The 17,836-nt window shown below is 39.7% G+C and overlaps 1 long non-coding RNA gene across 6 annotated transcripts; it reads left to right on the top strand.

Annotated features, from left to right (window-relative positions):
- Positions 1-6,152, top strand: LOC126994126 (uncharacterized). Of its 6 annotated transcripts, none has more exons than XR_007748815.1 (6): positions 1-2,166; positions 2,287-3,148; positions 3,260-4,261; positions 4,529-5,522; positions 5,573-5,647; positions 5,998-6,145. It is a non-coding gene; the product is annotated as an uncharacterized LOC126994126 (long non-coding RNA). The 6 variants fall into 6 exon arrangements; XR_007748814.1 differs by having other exon boundaries at positions 2,287-2,809; positions 2,923-4,261; XR_007748816.1 differs by having other exon boundaries at positions 2,287-2,809; positions 3,036-4,261.
- Positions 6,153-17,836: the final 11,684 nt, after the last annotated feature.

Below are 17,836 nucleotides of genomic sequence, written 5' to 3' on the forward strand. Positions count from 1 at the left end.
GGAGGAGGAGGAGGAGGAGATGAAGAAGAGTCGAGAGGAGGAAGGCTGATAGATTAACAGGAAGAGGAGAAAGATGAGGGGGAAGCGAAGGTGAGGAGGAGGTGCATGAGGGGGAGGAGGAGCAAGAGGTGGAGGAGGTGGATGAGGAGGATGAGGAGAAGGGAAGGAGGAGGGCCAAGATGGAGGCATGGAGGAGCGAGCACCAGGAAGCCCGTTAGCCCATAATGAGGCTGCCTGCTTTAGTAATTTAATCACTTCGTCACGCCCTTACTGACCTACGGGACTCACTAAGGGGCTTGTTGTACGCACGGGCGGGACCTTCAGTTCTCTCATGCACACCCAAAGTAATGACCGATATGAGTTTAATAGGAGTTGATCGTTGCAGCACTAACTTTTCCTGCGGGAAGGCTGTTGCACTGGCGGGTAACTCGCTTTGAGATAAAAATAAAATTACTGATATATGTATTGCATTGCTTAGAAAAGATTGGATTGGTTTCTTGGTTCTGGATTAGTTTGTAGATATAAAATCTTGCAGTTATGGCGTTAAGCTTATCCAGGTACTTGAAAACCTGTTGTAAATTCCCTTAGAGTTTTCTCTTTTAAATACAACGAGGCTGAGTCATAAGAACATAAGATCGTAAGGAGTCTGGAAGGGGGCGGTTGGCCTGTTCAAGGCAGCTCCTGTAACCTCAGGATCCGATTCCTTCTATACGCTATGGAGAGGCTTTTGACGCATGTTTTTCGAATGGTTACTGTTTCTCCTAAAGTGAATGACTTTACATACTGGCAACGTTGACGGACATTGCCACTTTTCAGACCACCGAATATTATGGAATGACTTCCTTAGCGGCCGTCGTGAGGGCTTCTCCATCCGTATTGGTATCGTCAGCAAAGTTCGACAGGTAAAATTTAAGTCCTATTTTTCTAAGCCTTTGATGTATATGATGAAGATAATGGCTGCAAACCGCGGCCCTTCCTGTGCTTTGCTGGTGACTGGGCGCCACTCGCAGGCCTGTCAATCGAGTGATACTCCTTGTTTTCTTCTGTTAAGGCAATCTCCTCTCCTCGCTGTCTGGTTGTCTTTTACACACCTTTATTCTATCTTATTGAGGAGAGGAGACGTTTATGTTGTATTTTGCCAAAGGTTTTCTGAAAGTCAAGTTTCAATACAGCTCGGTTTTTATATATTACGTGGAAAAAGTCTCATAAATTTGTTAAGCAGGATTATTTATGCATGAAACCGTGCTGGGTATCGGAAATGATATTGTTGTCCTCCATGACCTTGGAAGTTTGTCTCTAATGGCCTCGTCGATCATTTTTCCTGCAAAATGATGTCAAGTTCAAGGTTACGCTTTAATCTCTTTTTCTCTAATATCGGTGTAACGTTCCTTTGATTCATGTCTTGAGGTGCCTTGTTCAAGTTTAATAAATGATCAAATACGTAGGTAATTGGTTGTTTAAGTAAAATTCTTCCACTAACCAGACGAAAAGGAGGAAAAGGAAGAAGAGGAGGAGGAGGCGAAGGAGTAAGAAGTGAAAAATGAAGAGGATAAAAGGAGGAGGAGGAGGGGAAAGAGGAGGAAGAAGAGGAGGAGGCGAGGGAATAAGAAGTGAAAAAGGAAGAGGATAAAAGGAGGAGGAGGAGGGGAAAGAGGAGGAAGAAGAAGAGGAGGAGGAGGAGGACTGACAACCTTACACACACAGGCGACTGAATCCTCTCTATTGAAACCTTTATGTCACTGTTTGAAAAGTCCTCCATGAACACACACACACACACACACACACACACACACACACTTCCCACTCACTCACATCGACCAAAAAAATATAAAAAAATAATGCAAAAAAAACTAATATATAAGCAACACAAAATCTCATTCAGGCCACGATAAAGGGCTCTTGAGTGCTAACAAAGGCTCCATCAGTTAATAGAGGCAGGGTTAGGGGGAGGTAAAGGCGAAGTTAGTGAGCTGTAAAAGAGTGAAGGGGTTACGAGGGAGAGGTTAGCGGTGGAACAGAAAGCGTGTAGTGTGTGACAAAAGAAAGGTGAACTATGGATAGATTGTACCACGGAAGAATGTGTTTGGGTTATGTGAAGAGAGGCTTAGTGGTGTTACGGAGTATGAAGGGAAATTAGGAGGAGGAGAGCATGGATGAGAAAGAAAGGTGAATTATAGATAGATTGTATCATGGAAGAATGTGTTTGGGTTATGTGAAGAGAGGCTTAGTGGTGTTACAGAGTGTGAAGGGAAATTAGGAAGAGGAGAGCATGAATGAGAAAGAAAGGTGAATTAAAGATAGATTGTACCATGGAAGAATGTGTTTGGGTTATGTGAAGTTTAGTGATGATACAAAGTGTGTGACAAGAGGTAGCTGGGTGGTGGCGTGGAAGGAAAATTAGGAGGAGGAGAGCATGAAGGAGAAAGAAACGTGAATTATAGATAGATTGTACCATGGAAGAATGTGTTTGGGTAACGAGAAGGGAAGTTTAATGATGATATAGAGCATGTGTGACAAGAAGAAGCTGGGTGGTGGCGTGGAAGGGAAATTATAATGAGGAAAGAGTGAAGGAGGAACACACGTGAAGTAAGGAAGCGTATCACTAATGAGGAAGTTAGTCTGAAATAAGGAAAAAAAAGTGATAAGTGATGAAACAAAGACGTGTGGTAACGTAAAAAGGAAATTATCAGGAGGAAATAGTGAAGGAAAGATGAACTAGGGAAGCATAATGAGGAGGTTAGTCTGTAATAAGGAGGAATATATTTGGGTTATGAGAGAGAACGTTGGTGGTGAAGGAAAGGAAAAAAAAGTGAATTTGAGAAGCGAATCAGCAATGAGGAAGTTAGTCTGTTATAAGGAGGAATATATTTGGGTTATACGAGAGAGATCGTTGGTGGTGGTACAGGAGGAAAGGAAGATAAGGTGAATTTGAGAAGCGGATCAGCAATGAGGAAGCTAGTCTGTTATAACGAAGAGTATATTTGGGTTATACGAGAGAGATCGTTGGTGGTGGTACAGGAGGAAAGGAAGATAAGGTGAATTTGAGAAGCGGATCAGCAATGAGGAAGTTAGTCTGTTATAACGAAGAATATATTTGGGTTATACGAGAGAGAACGTTGGTGGTGGTACAGGAGGAAAGGAAGATAAGGTGAATTTGAGAAGCGGATCAGCAATGAGGAGGTTAGTCTGTTACAAGGAAGAATATATTTGGGTTATGAAAGAGGACACTGGTGGTGGTACAGAAGGAAGGGAAGATAAGGTGAATTTGAGAAGCGGATCAGCAATGAGGAAGTTAGTCTGTAATAAGGAAGAAAATAAAACAGTGGAAAATGTGAGTTGAGAAGAAAACTGATTGATAAGGAGGAAAGAAATTGATTAAGAGGAAGGCGTTACAGCGAAGGAAAAGTGGATTAAGGAAACGAATCAGTAATGAGGTAGTTAGTCTGTGATAAGGAAGAAGAAGGTAAAATAAAGAGCAAAATGTGAGTTGAGAGAAAAACTGATTGATAAGGAGGAAAGAAACTGATTAGGAGGGACGCGTGTGATAAGGAAATAGAAGTGAAATAAGGAAGCTTGCGTATAAAGTAAGTTAATCTGTTATAAGAAGGAACACAAGGATGGAAGTTGAAAATGTGAGTTGAGAGAAAAACTAATTGGTGAGGAGGAAAGAAACTGATTAGGAGGGACGCGTGTGATAAGGAAATAGAAGTGAAATGAAGAACCTTACGTGTAATAAAGTTAATCTGTTAAAATGATGAAGGTAAAAAGTGAAAAAAAAAGTGTAAAATGTGCGTTGAGAAGGAAACTGATTGCTATAGAGGAAAGACGTTGATTAGGAAGGAAGTGAGTGATAAGGAAACAGAGGTGAAATGAAGAAGCTAGTTTGTAATAAGGAAAAAAGATTAAAAAGTGGAAAATGCGAGTTGAGAAGGAAACTGATTGCTAAAGAGGAAAAACGTTGATTAGGAAGGAAGTGAGTGATAAGGAAATAGAGGTAAAATGAAGAAGCTAGTTTGTAATAAGGAAAAAAAGTCGAAAAAGTGGAAAATGCGCGTTGAGAAGAAAACTGACTCGAAAATAGGAAAAAAAAATTGTTTGAGAAGGAAGTGTTTGATACGGAAACAGAAGTAAAATGAAGAAGCTAGTTTGTAATAAGGAAAAAAAGTCGAAAAAGTGGAAAATGCGAGTTGAGAAGGAAACTGACTCGAAAATAGGAAAAAAAAAGTTGTTTGGGAAGGAAGTGAGTGATAAGGAAATAGAGGTGAAATGAAGAAGCTAGTTTGTAATAAGGAAAAAAAGTCGAAAAAATGGAAAATGCGAGTTGAGAAGAAAACTGACTCGAAAATAGGAAAAAAAAAGTTGTTTGAGAAGGAAGTGTTTGATACGGAAACAGAGGTAAAATGAAGAAGCTAGTTTGTAATAAGGAAAAAAAGTCGAAAAAGTGGAAAATGCGCGTTGAGAAGGAAACTGACTCGAAAATAGGGGAAAAAAGTTGTTTGAGAAGGAAGTGTTTGATACGGAAACAGAGGTAAAATGAAGAAGCTAGTTTGTAATAAGGAAAAAAAGTCGAAAAAGTGGAAAATGCGAGTTGAGAATAAAACTGATTGATAAGAAGAAAATAAGTAGTTCAGACGGAGAGTGTGTGATAAGGGAATAGACTCGCAACGTTGACAGACTGTCGTACTCTGCCTCTTATTTTTGCCGATTTCCGACCTCAAAAACTGCTTCCATCACCCCAATAACTGCCTTCATATATGGTTAAAGTTTAGATGGTTAATTAATGGTGCTTCTTGGCAACAGTTAAGGCCCAGAAACAGGTAAATACGCGGCTCTGAGTACGATAACCTTGCATCTGTGGAATAGAGGTGGAATGAGAAAGGAAAACACGGCAGGGAAGAGAGTGATTAGGATGAAAGTGAAATAAAACAACACGTATTGATGGGAGAAGAGGAGAGTTAGCGATGAAAAAATGAATAAGTGACAGGATTCTAATGAGTGACAATGGAAAAAAAATGTAATGAAGGAGATTAGTGTTAGAGCAAGATTAGATAAGTAGATATGTGATGATGATAAGTAATACGAGTGGTTTGTGGAAGAGTGAATTATGAATGGGTGGTGAGATTTTGAAAGTATGGCAATGAAGAAAAACAGATATTGATATATGCACTAATGACTGGTGACGAAAAACAAGCTAATGTGTGATAATGAAGAGTATTGTATCGTACTTAGGTTAGAAATAGAGATAGGGAATGATAAAATAATGATAAGTTAAGAGAATAGTAGGCGTGATAAGTCCTTTGATAACTGATAATGAGGAGGAAGTTAGTGAGTTTGTTAGGGATGGAAGTTAGTGAGTTTGTTAGGGAAGGAAGTTGGTGAGCTTGTTATGGAAGGAAGTTAGTGAGTTTGCTAGGGAAGGAAGTTAGTGAGTTTGTTAGGGAAGGAAGTTAGTGAGTTTGTTAGGGAAGGAAGTTAGTGAGTTTGTTAGGAAAGGAAGTTAGTGAGTTTGTTAGGGAAGGAAGGTAGTGAGTTTGTTAGGGAAGGAAGGTAGTGAGTTTGTTAGGAAAGGAAGTTAGTGAGTTTGTTAGGGAAGGAAGTTAGTGAGTTTGTTAGGGAAGGAAGTTAGTGAGTTTGTTAGGGAAGGAAGGTAGTGAGTTTGTTAGGAAAGGAAGTTAGTGAGTTTGTTAGGGAAGGAAGTTAGTGAGTTTGTTAGGGAAGGAAGTTAGTGAGTTTGTTAGGGAAGGAAGTTGGTGAGTTTGTTAGGGAAGGAAGTTAGTGAGTTTGTTAGGGAAGGAAGTTAGTGAGTTTGTTAGGGAAGGAAGTTAGTGAGTTTGTTAGGAAAGGAAGTTAGTGAGTTTGTTAGGGAAGGAAGTTAGTGAGTTTGTTAGGGAAGGAAGTTAGTGAGTTTGTTAGGGAAGGAAGTTGGTGAGTTTGTTAGGGAAGGAAGGTAGTGAGTTTGCAAGGAAAGGAAGTTAGTGAGTTTGTTAGGAAAGGAAGTTAGTGAGTTTGTTAGGGAAGGAAGTTAGTGAGTTTGTTAGGGAAGGAAGTTAGTGAGTTTGTTAGGGAAGGAAGTTAGTGAGTTTGTTAGGGAAGGAAGTTAGTGAGTTTGTTAGGGAAGGAAGTTAGTGAGTTTGTTAGGGAAGGAAGTTAGTTTGTTAGGGAAGGAAGGTAGTGAGTTTGTTGGGGAAGGAAGTGAGTTTGTTGGGGAAGGAAGTTAGTGAGTTTGTTAGGGAAGGAAGCTAGTGAGTTTGTTAGGGAAGGAAGGTAGTGAGTTTGTTAGGGAAGGAAGTTAGTGAGTTTGTTAGGGAAGGAAGTTGGTGAGTTTGTTAGGGAAGGAAGTTAGTGAGTTGTTAGGGAAGGAAGGTAGTGAGTTTGTTGGGGAAGGAAGTTAGTGAGTTTGTTAAGGTTAGAAACAGAGATGGTAGAATAAATAAATGAAAAGTTAAGGGAATTGTAAGTGTGATAAGAACTTGAATAACTAATAATGAGGAGGAAATTAGTGTGATAGTTAGTTAGTTAGTCAGTTTGTTTATTTGTTTGTTTGTGTGATATAATTATAAAACATCATGCTCCTGTTACAAGAGATATTTTGAGTCCTAAACCGTGAGAAAAAAATGATATCGAAGACAACTTTAACGCAACAGATGAAGACATAAACATAAACACGCCGCCGCAGGTCACGCTAACAAGCTCTTAAGTGATAACCTAAGCACCATCAGTTGATAGAGGCGGGCTGAGGGGCGATAGCGAAGAGGTTGGATGGGCGGTAAGAGGATTAACGGGTTATGAAGAGAGAAGGTTGGTGGCGGTGTAGAAAGTGTGTCACGAGGGGAAACTGTGCGGTGAGGAGGAGCGGAAGTGATTAGAAGAGAAGTGTGTGGCAGGAAAGAAAAGTTAAATTAAGTGAAGAAGGAAGCAATTAGGATAGACGTGTGTGATGAGGAAAGAAAGGTGAAATAAGATAGACTCTTTGATAAGGAGGTGAAGAAGATTGCGGCTACAGAAAGTGTGTGAAGCGATATATTTATTTTGTAGAAGTAAATTTTACATAAAGATTAGAAACGATAATTTTAATTTAAGTTGAGTATAGATTGTTGTTTCTCTAGAAGATATTTCAAGGAATTTAATATATATATAGATATATATATATATATATATATATATATATATATATATATATATATATATATATATATATATATATATATATATATATATATATATATATATATATATATATATATATATATATATATATATGTAAGTTTTATGGAAATGAATAGGAATTAAATAGCAATAAGTTTGTTTAGAAAATTTGAGAAACAATGTAATTTGTTATAAATGGAAGATATATGAAAAGATTACGAAAAAAATGAAAAAATACTATTTGTTTAGAACGTGTGAGAAATATTTTGCTGTATAACGACGTGATATGTAAATCCGTAAGAAGGTAAAACAACAGAAAAAAATAAGTGCTTATAATGTACAGGTGAAGGTGGGTGCACACGCCACAGCTGCGCGGTGCTCATGTCCGATCCGTTGGCCCTTTGAGGCTGTGGCGGGTAAGAACCGATCACCCCGGGGCACGAGCCAGTGTGAAGTCCAGGATTACCACAGTTTACCTTCCCCAGGTTTCCCCAGGTACCCATTGATCGACCAGCCCGAGAGGGAGGATGAACAGGTGGGTGATCTGCACGCCGACTACCCGGGCCGGGATTCAAACACGGACCCGCGGAGTAGTAGCCAGACACGCTGACCAATATTATATCAGAGGTGGTATACCATAAAAAAAAAAAAAATAAGCGTTACTGAATACCAACGCAGTGTTTAAGCTGAAAATGGAACGAAAGATGAAAAAGGAACCAATGTCTGATCAAATACATGACAACAGCGAGTGATTAAATATAAAAAAATGATGATTAGAAAAAAGTTCGACATGCAAAATTAATCCGCGTGGAAAAGTGATGAAAAACTGAAAGAAACTTAACAAAGAAACTCGCTTGATGAAATGCAGAGAATAAAAGATGAAGGAAGAAAATGAGAAATACAGGTCATATATAGAAAAAGAAGTTACCAAAGATATGTGATGGAATGTCTGCAAGGATAATAACTTGATGAAAGAAAACTCTGCAGGAAACACGAGCGAAAAAGAAGGAATAAGAACAAATATTGAGATGAATGAAAAGTTGAAATATAAAAATGCAGGTAGAAAAAAGTGTTAAGATAGAAAATTATTGTTAAAACATAAAAAAAAGATATATAAAAGAGAAACAAATGGTGAAGTAAAAATATATCAGAATAAGAAGAAATGTTAGAAATTAATGTTAACGATCTTGAAATAGTTACATGTTGATACGAATAATAACATAACATAATAACATAGAATAACAAAGATAAAAAAGGTAAAAAAAAAGAACTTAGGAGCTGATATAAAGAGATCGTTCACGGGGAGAGACGGAAGGAAAAAAAGAAAGAAAAAAGGAAAGAATAATAGAAAGAGAAATAGAGGGAAAGAAAAAATACTAAAAATGTTTGAATATAAAAAATGTAAATATAAAAAAGAGTAAAATAATGTTGGAAAAGCTAAAATGAGAGAGAATATTTAATGCTAACGAGAGGCAAAAAGACCAATATTACACTAGAGAAAAATATAAGAGAAAATAATTAATTAAGTAAAATGTTGAAAGGAAGAAAATGCTGAATAGCAAAAAAAGGTTAAAAATGGAAAATAAATAAAGAGAAAGTAAAAGTTGAAAAAGAATATCAAGAAAAGAAAATGTTAAAAAAAGAGAAGACAAATTTAAAAAAATAATACAAATGTCAAAATCGAAAAAAATGTTAGAGTAGAAAAATGTAGAAAAGTAAAAAAAACAGTTGAAATTAAAATACAAAATAAAATGTTAATAAAAAGTAAAGATAAAAGGCAAACCAGAAAATAAAAAAAAGAGGAAACTAACGCTAAAATATAGGAGAAGAGGAAGGAGAAGAGAATGGAGGGAAGAAGAAGGAAATGGGAAAATATTATGCACAAAGGAAAGGAAAAAGGAAGAAAGAGCAAGGAAAGAAGAGGAGGGAGGAGAAAGAAGAGAACAAAAGGGAAGATAAATAAAAAAAAGAAAGGAAAAAGAAAAGAATGATGCAAGTGTTAAAAGTGACAAATGAAGGAGATAGGGAAAGAGAATGATTAGAAGAGGGAAAAGGGAATAACAGGAAAGTAAATGTATGAAAGAATGATGAAGGAACAGATGATGATGAGGGGGTGACTGTAGCAAATGGAGGAGAGGAGATGAAATGAAGGGAAACGAAGAGAAAGGAGAAATGAATGAAACGAAGAGTGAGGGAATGAAAGAAAGGTAAAGGAAAAGCTGATGATGTAGGAAATAAAAGGGAAGAATGGATGAAAAGTTTGTCGATTAATTAAAAGTGAGAGAAAGGTGATGAAGGGAGGGAAAGCACGCGATAAAGGCATAAAAGAGAGAGAGAGAGAGAGAGAGAGAGAGAGAGAGAGAGAGAGAGAGAGAGAGAGAGAGAGAGAGAGAGAGAGAGAGAGAGAGAGAGAGAGAGAGAGAGAGAGAGAGAGAGAGAGAGAGAGAGAGAAAATGAATGAATGAAGGAAGGAAAGTAGGAAAAAATGAAAGTAGGAAAAAAAGGAAAGAAAATGAGGAGAAATCAAATTAGGGAAAAGAGAGAGAGAGAGAGAGAGAGAGAGAGAGAGAGAGAGAGAGAGAGAGAGAGAGAGAGAGAGAGAGAGAGAGAGAGAGAGAGAGAGAGAGAGAATGAAAGAAAGAAAATGAAAGAAAGAAAATAAGAAAAAAAGAGAAAGAAAGAGAAAGAAGGAAAAAAGAAAGAAAGAATGAAAGAAAGAGAAAGAGAGGGAGAAAATGACAAAATATGAGATAAAGAGAAAAGAGAGAAAGAGGAAATAAAGACAGGAAAGAAAGACGGTTTCAAAAAAACTTAAACGAGAGAAAAAGACCAGAAAATGACGAGAAATATTCCTGTTTTGTCATCTCTTTTACGCGGGGAATCATCATCACCACCATCATCATCAGCAGCAAATGTGTGAAGGGGAAGGAACAGAAGAGAAGGGAAAGAAGAGAGGCTTGCTTACTTTCCGGTTATTCTCTTTTCCCTCTTCTAATCATTCTCTTTTCCTGTCTCCTTCATTTGTCACTTTTATTCCTTGCATCGCTATCTTTTGGAAGCAGAGGAAAAGAGGATAATTAAAAAGAAAACAATAAAGAAGGGAGATGACAAGAAAAATAAAGTATGAAGTGGATGAAGAAGAAAAGAGGAAGTGAAAAAAGAATGAGAAGAAGGAAACATGAAGGAGAAGAGGAAGAAGATGGGAGCTGCAAAGAAGGGCAGGTAGAGAAGATGGAGAAAAGAAAGGAAAAAATGCGAGTAACAAGGATAGGAAATGAACAGAGAAGGAGGAGAGAGGAAATGAGGAAGAGACAGGTAAAAGAAAAAGTTTGGGAAAGAAAAAAAATAAAGATAGAAAGAGGAGGAAGATGTGTCGAAGAAGAGGGAAAACGTGAGATAAGGGAACCGAGGAGAGAGAGAGAGAGAGAGAGAGAGAGAGAGAGAGAGAGAGAGAGAGAGAGAGAGAGAGAGAGAGAGAGAGAGAGAGAGAGAGAGAGAGAGAGAGAGAGAGAGAGAGAGAGAGAGAGAGAGAGAGAGAGAGAGAGAGAGAGAGAGTAAGTAGGGAGAGGAGGAAAAAGAGGAAGAAAGGAGGAAGAGGATGAGGAAAAAAACAATGAGGAGGACTATCGAGAATGCGTGATAGGAGCGATAGGCGATAGGCGAGGAGAGGAAAGGGATAAAGAGGAAGGAGAAGAGGACAGATAAAGAGGGGAAGAGGAAGGAAGGAAGGGGAAAATATGCAAAAAAAAAAGAGGAAGAACAGAATGAAGAAAAAAAAAAGCAGAATGAGGAAAAGCAACGAAAATGAGTTAGAAGAGGAGCGATAGGCGGTAACAGGGTGGTAAAATATTAAACGGAGAGAGGAAAGGGATAAAGGAGAAGAAGAGGGCAGATAAAGAGGGGAAGAGGAAGGAAGGGGAAGAGATGGAAAAACTTCGACAAGTCATTAAGGCACAAATTAGCTTCAATGTGCCTATTAGGACTATGTAAACACGAGAGTGGAGGGGAGGGAGGGAATGAGAAGGGTGAAGAGAGGGGAAGATGGGAAGAGATGGTAAGGGAGGGGGATGAGGAAGATGCTCGAGAAGAAGGGGAAGGGGAAAGGAAGGGAAGACAACGAAGAAGAAGAAGACAAAGATATGAAAAGAAACGGATTAGGAAAGAATGGAGGAATAGGAAAGAAGATGAGATTGGAAAGAATGGGAAAAGGATATGATAGGAAAGTATAGGAAGAAAAAGGAAGATGGGAAGGTTGAAAAAAAAGGGAAGGGGTAAAGATTGGGAATATTTGGAAGAAAAGGAAAAGAAAAAGAAAAAAGAGAAGATTAAGTTAAAAAGAAGGGGAGGAGGGAAAGGATGGGAAAATAGGGAAAAAGAGAAAGGAAAGGGAGGATTTAAGGCATCTATAAGCATCCCTTTTCCTTTTGGGGGAAATTAAGGGAAATGGTGGGGAGTAGTTTTCTTTTTCCTTTTTCTTATTTCCATTTTTCTTAATTCTTTTATCTTTTTATGTTTTCTACATGTACTACCTTTTCTTTCTTTTATGCCTTCCTTTTTTCTTCGTTTCTCTTTCTCCCCTTTTCCTCATTTTCTTCAGTTTCCCCCTACTCTAACTTCTCTTCTTCTACCTTATCTTCCCTATCTCCTTCCTCTGCCTCCTCCTCCTCCTTCTCCTCCTCCTTCTCTTCTTCATCCAGATTCTCCTTCTCCTCCTCCTCCTTCTCCTCCTCCCCCTTCATTTCCTCCTTCAACGTTGAGAAATGTAAACTCATGCACTTCGGGTCCAGAAATAGTAACCGCACATACAACATGCATGGGAAGCCTCCGTAGGTCGTGCACGAGGAATCGGATCTTGGAGTCACCATCAGCAGTGACCCGAAACACGTGATATTCTAGTAAATAACAAGAGAGAGAGGGGGAAGGGGGATAGATATAGATAGATAGATAGGAGAATAGATGAATGAATGAATAGATAGTGAGAGAGAGAGAGAGGGAAGAAAAGAGGAATGAAGGAGGAAAGGAGGAAGAAAAGAATTAAGAAGGAGGGGAGGAAGTTTGAGAGGGAAGGAAGAAGGGAGGGAGGGAGATACGATGTGAAGGAAACGTAGAGGAGAGAAAGAAAAGAAAGACAGGGAAGAGGAAGGAAAAATAAAAAAGGAGGAAAAATAAATGGAGAGAGAGAGAGAGAGAGAGAGAGAGAGAGAGAGAGAGAGAGAGAGAGAGAGAGAGAGAGAGAGAGAGAGAGAGAGAGAGAGAGAGAGAGAGAGAGAGAGAGAGAGAGAGAGAGAGAGAGAGAGAGAGAGAGAGAGAGAGAGAGAGAGAGAGAGAGAGAGATCGGTATATTTTCTCTCCTCCTCTTCCTCTGTTCACTCCTCCTCTTTGTTCTTCTAATCGGCCGGAGGAAAATAGAGGAAATGGACGATAAATGGAAGAACATATATAGGAAAACGAGAGGAAAAAAATGATGAATATAGGAAAATGACAAAATATAGAAGACAGAAATAGGAAAAAGAAAAGAAATGGATGTCAAAATTAAAAAAAAAGCATATAAAGCCAACACTATGCTCGGGGTTTTAGAGAAGAACATGGAGATTAAGACGCCAAAGGTAATTTTTTTCTTTATATAACTCAATGGGAAGACCTCACCTCGAATACACGGTGCAGTATGGTCCCCTAATCACAGGAAGGGTATTACATTTTTAGTGAGTTCAGTGAGGCGTTACGAGGAAGAAGAGGAAGAGGAGGAGGAGGAAAACAATAACAACTAGCAAAGATAAGAGAAGAAAAGATAGAGGAAAGGAACGTGCAGAAAGGAAAAAAAGAATAGGGAGAGAAGGAAAGGAGAGAGTAGGACAGAAATGAAAGAGATAAACATTCTTAAGGGTTCAGCCGCTTAAGAACGACTAGGATTCAGTCTCTTTACGCTGGAAAATAGACGCTTACGAGTGGACATGATTCAGGTCTTCAAGTATACCAAAAGAAGTTCAGTAACATCGACCACAAGTTTTTTGAGGTAGAAGCCAACTCAAGAACCAACAACTGCAGAAACCATCAACTCTTTCGAAAATCGCATCGTCCGTTACTTCGTTGCGTCAGGAGTGAACTGAACGTAAATACCGAGGTGTTATGATCTCAGCGGGTATGAAGTGACTGTCGAGCAGCGCATATCACTAAAGCGGAGAGCCTCGTAATCAGTCAGTAGTCTTTCTGTTGTATGCATTTCCTTGTTTATTTGTTTCCTCCTCCTCCTCCTCCTCTTCCTCCTTCCTTTGTGTTCCTTTGCGTTCCTCCTCCTCTTCCTCCTCCTCCTTCTCTTATCTTCACGTGGAGGAGCGAGAGGAGGAAGGAGGTTATTGGGCAAGGTCGTCAGGTGGTTATGAGTGGCAGAACGATGACAAACTCTCCTCCTCCTCCTCCTCCTCCTCTTCCTCCTCCTCCTCCACCTGACACTCCACCTAATGATACTGCCGGTGCGTGAGCTGTGTGGGTAGGCAAGCGCATGCACACACACACACACTCACACACACACACACACACACACACACACACACACACACACACAGGATGATGAAGGTGCTGTTGCTGCTACTGATAATGATGATGATGATGATGATGAGGCTAATAAGGATAAGAATATGAATAAGAATAACAAGAAGAAAAGGATGAAAATTTAGTGAAAAACAGAATAGGTAGATGATGAAAAATAAAATGAACAGGAAAAAAAGGGAAAAGCATAGACATGAAAAGCAAAATAAATAGGAAAAAAAAAACAAAAAAAAAAACAGCCAACACTTGACATTATATTTTAAACCACCACCGTCAGTAGGGGAGGCGGTGGCTGAGTCGTCAGAGTAACGGCTCCGTGTTCAGGAGGACGCGAGTTCAATCCCCGCCCGGTGCCACCAAGCTGGGATTTTTCAGCCGCCGCCGAGTGGCTTAAAACTACCCACATGCTGTCCAGAAGACCACCTATCAACCCGGACTCTAGATTCTATGATCAAAGATGAGCTCTAGGAGGGCGGCATGAGCCAATGCAAGATGGCACCACTATAAACACTCGCCTGCGCCAGAACGGGCTGGGGCGACCATCAGGACCCACCGGAAAGAAGCCTTGGACCGACCATCAGGATCCACCGGGAAGAAGCATACCGGCGCAATAGGCCGCAATGCAAAAAAAAAAAAAAAAAACAAACTATTGAAAACTCTACGGATTAAAAACCCTGCCCTCGCCCCTCACCTGTGCCTAGTGAGCGACGCACACCTGCATACTGCCCGGCCGCCGGCGTGGGTGTGGGGGACAGGTGTAGATAACATGAAAAAGAGATAAACATAAGCGCAGATTTTCACTACAATATATGCGAAGCCACACCGTCATTTGCAGGCTTTCACATTATCTTTTTTTTCTTTCTTTTTTTTTTGGTAACTCTCACGGCTCAGTCTGTCCATGCACCAAAAGCTTCACATACCTTGGATAGCGTAGCCGTAATGCATAACAATGATGGGTAGTTTACACACACACACACACACACAATTAATGACGCCCTGACCCACACACCCCACCGCTGGAAGTACGTGGACGACACCACAGTGGGAGTAACAGTTGACAACAGCAACCCAGATTATTCCCACCTCCAGGAAACACTACACAACCTACACACATGGACAACACAAAACATGGTCACCATCAACGACACCAAAACTACACTCCTACACATCAACACCTCCTCTGCCCCTGTTGACCCCCCTGTGGTGTCCATCAACGACACTCCCCTCCGGGTAGTTACATCAGCAAAACTACTTGGAGTCACCCTGGACAACAAACTCACATGGAAGGAGCACGTCTCCCAGCTCACCAGATCTGCCACCTATAAACTGTACCTGCTGAGGAGACTCAAAACGCTGGGGGCCCCTGAGTGTGCGCTGGCGAGCGTGTACTCCTCGTTCATCCTCCCCAAACTGACATACGCGTCCCCAGCGTGGTCTTCCTCCATCAACATCACGCAGCGCCGCCAACTTGAACGCGTCCAGAAGCGAGCCTGCAAAATCATCCTGGGCCCTCACTACACCAGCTATCAGGACGCCCTCGACTCCCTCCATCTCACCAGCCTACAACACCGTCACGAGACCCTACTACACCGGTTCGCAACCAAGCTTCTCAACCAGCCCAGACACAGACACATCCTCCCACCCGCAGTGAACCGCCCTCAGCAATCAGTGCGACACCACAACATTATTGCCCCGATACGGGCACGGACTGACCGCTATAAGAACAGCGCAGTGCCCGTGATGGTCAAATATATCAACAATACAAATTAAGAGCAGCACAATTTGTATGTTTTGTAAATATTTTTCATTAGGACTTATTGTTGTTGTTATTATGATTATTATTATTATTATTATGATTACTATTATTATTATCATTATTATTATCATTATTATTATCGTGATTATTATTATTATCTTTACTATGATTATTGCTATTATTGTTATTTCTATTTTCCTTTTTATTTTCGATCATACTACTTTGTTCATTTGTCTCATTCATTTCATTTCATCTTCCATTGATGTATATTTTCAGCTCTAGGGCTGCCTGGTACTCCATGAAATAAACCGTTTATTATTATTATTATTATTATTACACACCATCATTTGCAGGCCTTCACAGTATATTTTTTGCTTTCTTTTTCTGGTAACTCGCACGGCTCAGTCTGTCCATGCATGTGGTGAGGAAGTCGAGGTCACCAAGAGCTTCACATACCTTGGTAGCGTAGTGCAAAACAATGATGGGTCTCACCGGGGTCACAGTAGTATAGTAACAGTAATAACGACGATAGAGTCATACATAAACATAACAGAGAAGAAAGAATATTAATACAAAATAAATAAATAACAGCCTCCCCCCCCGAACATCGACATCACCAAAAGTAGCAACAACAACAACAACGGAACACTTCACTGACCTGCTCATCAAAAAAAAAAAAAAAAAAAAAAAAAAAAGTTTCACGTCGCCAATATTTTACGTTCCACAGTTAGCTAATGAGTAATCGACTATAATTTATGGCATTTGTTGTTGCTGCCTGCACATTATTGACGCTGACGACTGTTCACTCTGCGTAGGCCAGCAAACAGTATCCACGAAATCGGCTGCAGGTTGCCGTTGCGCGATAATGTACACTTCAGACTCGGGTGAACCGACTTTTTATAGTACAAACGCAAACGAGTGAAAAAAGTGAATATTATGAAAAAGACCGTTCATTATGCCACTGAGCAACATAATAAAATTTTCCCTCACTTACTGGGACAACTAGACTTCCAGACAGTACAGGACACGTGGGAGAGGATTCGTGACTGGCAGGCTTCACACGCAAACACGAAAAATAATCTAGTATAAATGAAGACAAAATCGCTCATAACTTTATTTATTTTTTATTTATTTATTATTATTTTTTTTTACGTCTACACCTATAACGTCGGTAGGTTTGCTTGAGGGGCCTGGATGGTGTTCGGCCCCAACCCGTCATGGCGCAGGCAAGTGTTTATAGTGGCGCCATCTTCTCTTTATTCATTTATCAACAAAATCAATGTCTACCTTATTTATCGGACCAAATGAACTCCCCCTACAGCAGAGGACAAGTGTTAGAGGACTCGTGGCTTTACAGACGAAAACACAGACGAAAAAAAATCTACTCTGCCTTGATAGCTTTTTAGTAGATTGTGAGACCGTTGAAAAGTGTTATTTTTTCCTAGAAGTGTCGTGCTATCCTCTTACACGCACACACACACACACACACGATTCGCATATTTTCACGGCTGATTTATCCCACACGAATGTTTATGGCGGCCTGGTTTTTGTTCGTCTCGTTTCAATAACTCTTGATGAGGCGAATTATTCCGTGACGCGACCACCGCCTCCACCACCACCATCACCACCACCGCCGCCGACGCCACCACCGCCACCACCACCATCACCACCACCGCCGCCGACGCCACCACCACTACCACCACAACCACCACCACCACTATCATCATCATAACTTATTATCAGTCAAAACTATCACGACCTTCATCTTTCATTCTTTCTTTCTTTTTTTCAGTATTTTTTTCTTTTCTTTTCTTTCAATTTTTTTTCTTTTTCTTTCTTTTTTATCTTTCTTTCTTTTCTCTTTTAATATTTTTTTCTTGTCCTTTCTTTTTATGTCTTTCTCTTTCTTTCTTTTTTCTTTCAATATTTTTTTCTTTTCCTTTCTTTTCTGTCTTTCTTACCTTCTTTTTTTTCCTCCTTCCCTTCTCTCTCTCTCTCTCTCTCTCTCTCTCTCTCTCTCTCTCTCTCTCTCTCTCTCTCTCCTGAATACCATTGAATTATACACGCCATTGAAGGCAAAGCAAACGTTCACAATAAAGATACATTCACGACGCCTGCCAATATTGACGTTTGTGTTTATTTAGTATTAATATTTATGTTTATTTTTACGTTTATTATTAATGCGACTCGTGTGTGTTTGTTTCCTGGTTTGAACTTGTCCTCTTTTCAAATGACATCTAGGTAAGGTTGGCATGACTCTTTTACTACTACTGCTGCTGTTGAAATAGATAGATAGATAAATAGATAGGTAGATAGATAGACAGATAGATAGATAAATAGATGATATAACTCTCTTACCATAAAAAAATGGGAGGTACAAAGTGCGGG

This window comes from Eriocheir sinensis, unplaced genomic scaffold (genome assembly GCF_024679095.1).
Source record: "Eriocheir sinensis breed Jianghai 21 unplaced genomic scaffold, ASM2467909v1 Scaffold725, whole genome shotgun sequence".
Classification (NCBI taxonomy): Eukaryota; Metazoa; Arthropoda; class Malacostraca; order Decapoda; family Varunidae; genus Eriocheir; species Eriocheir sinensis.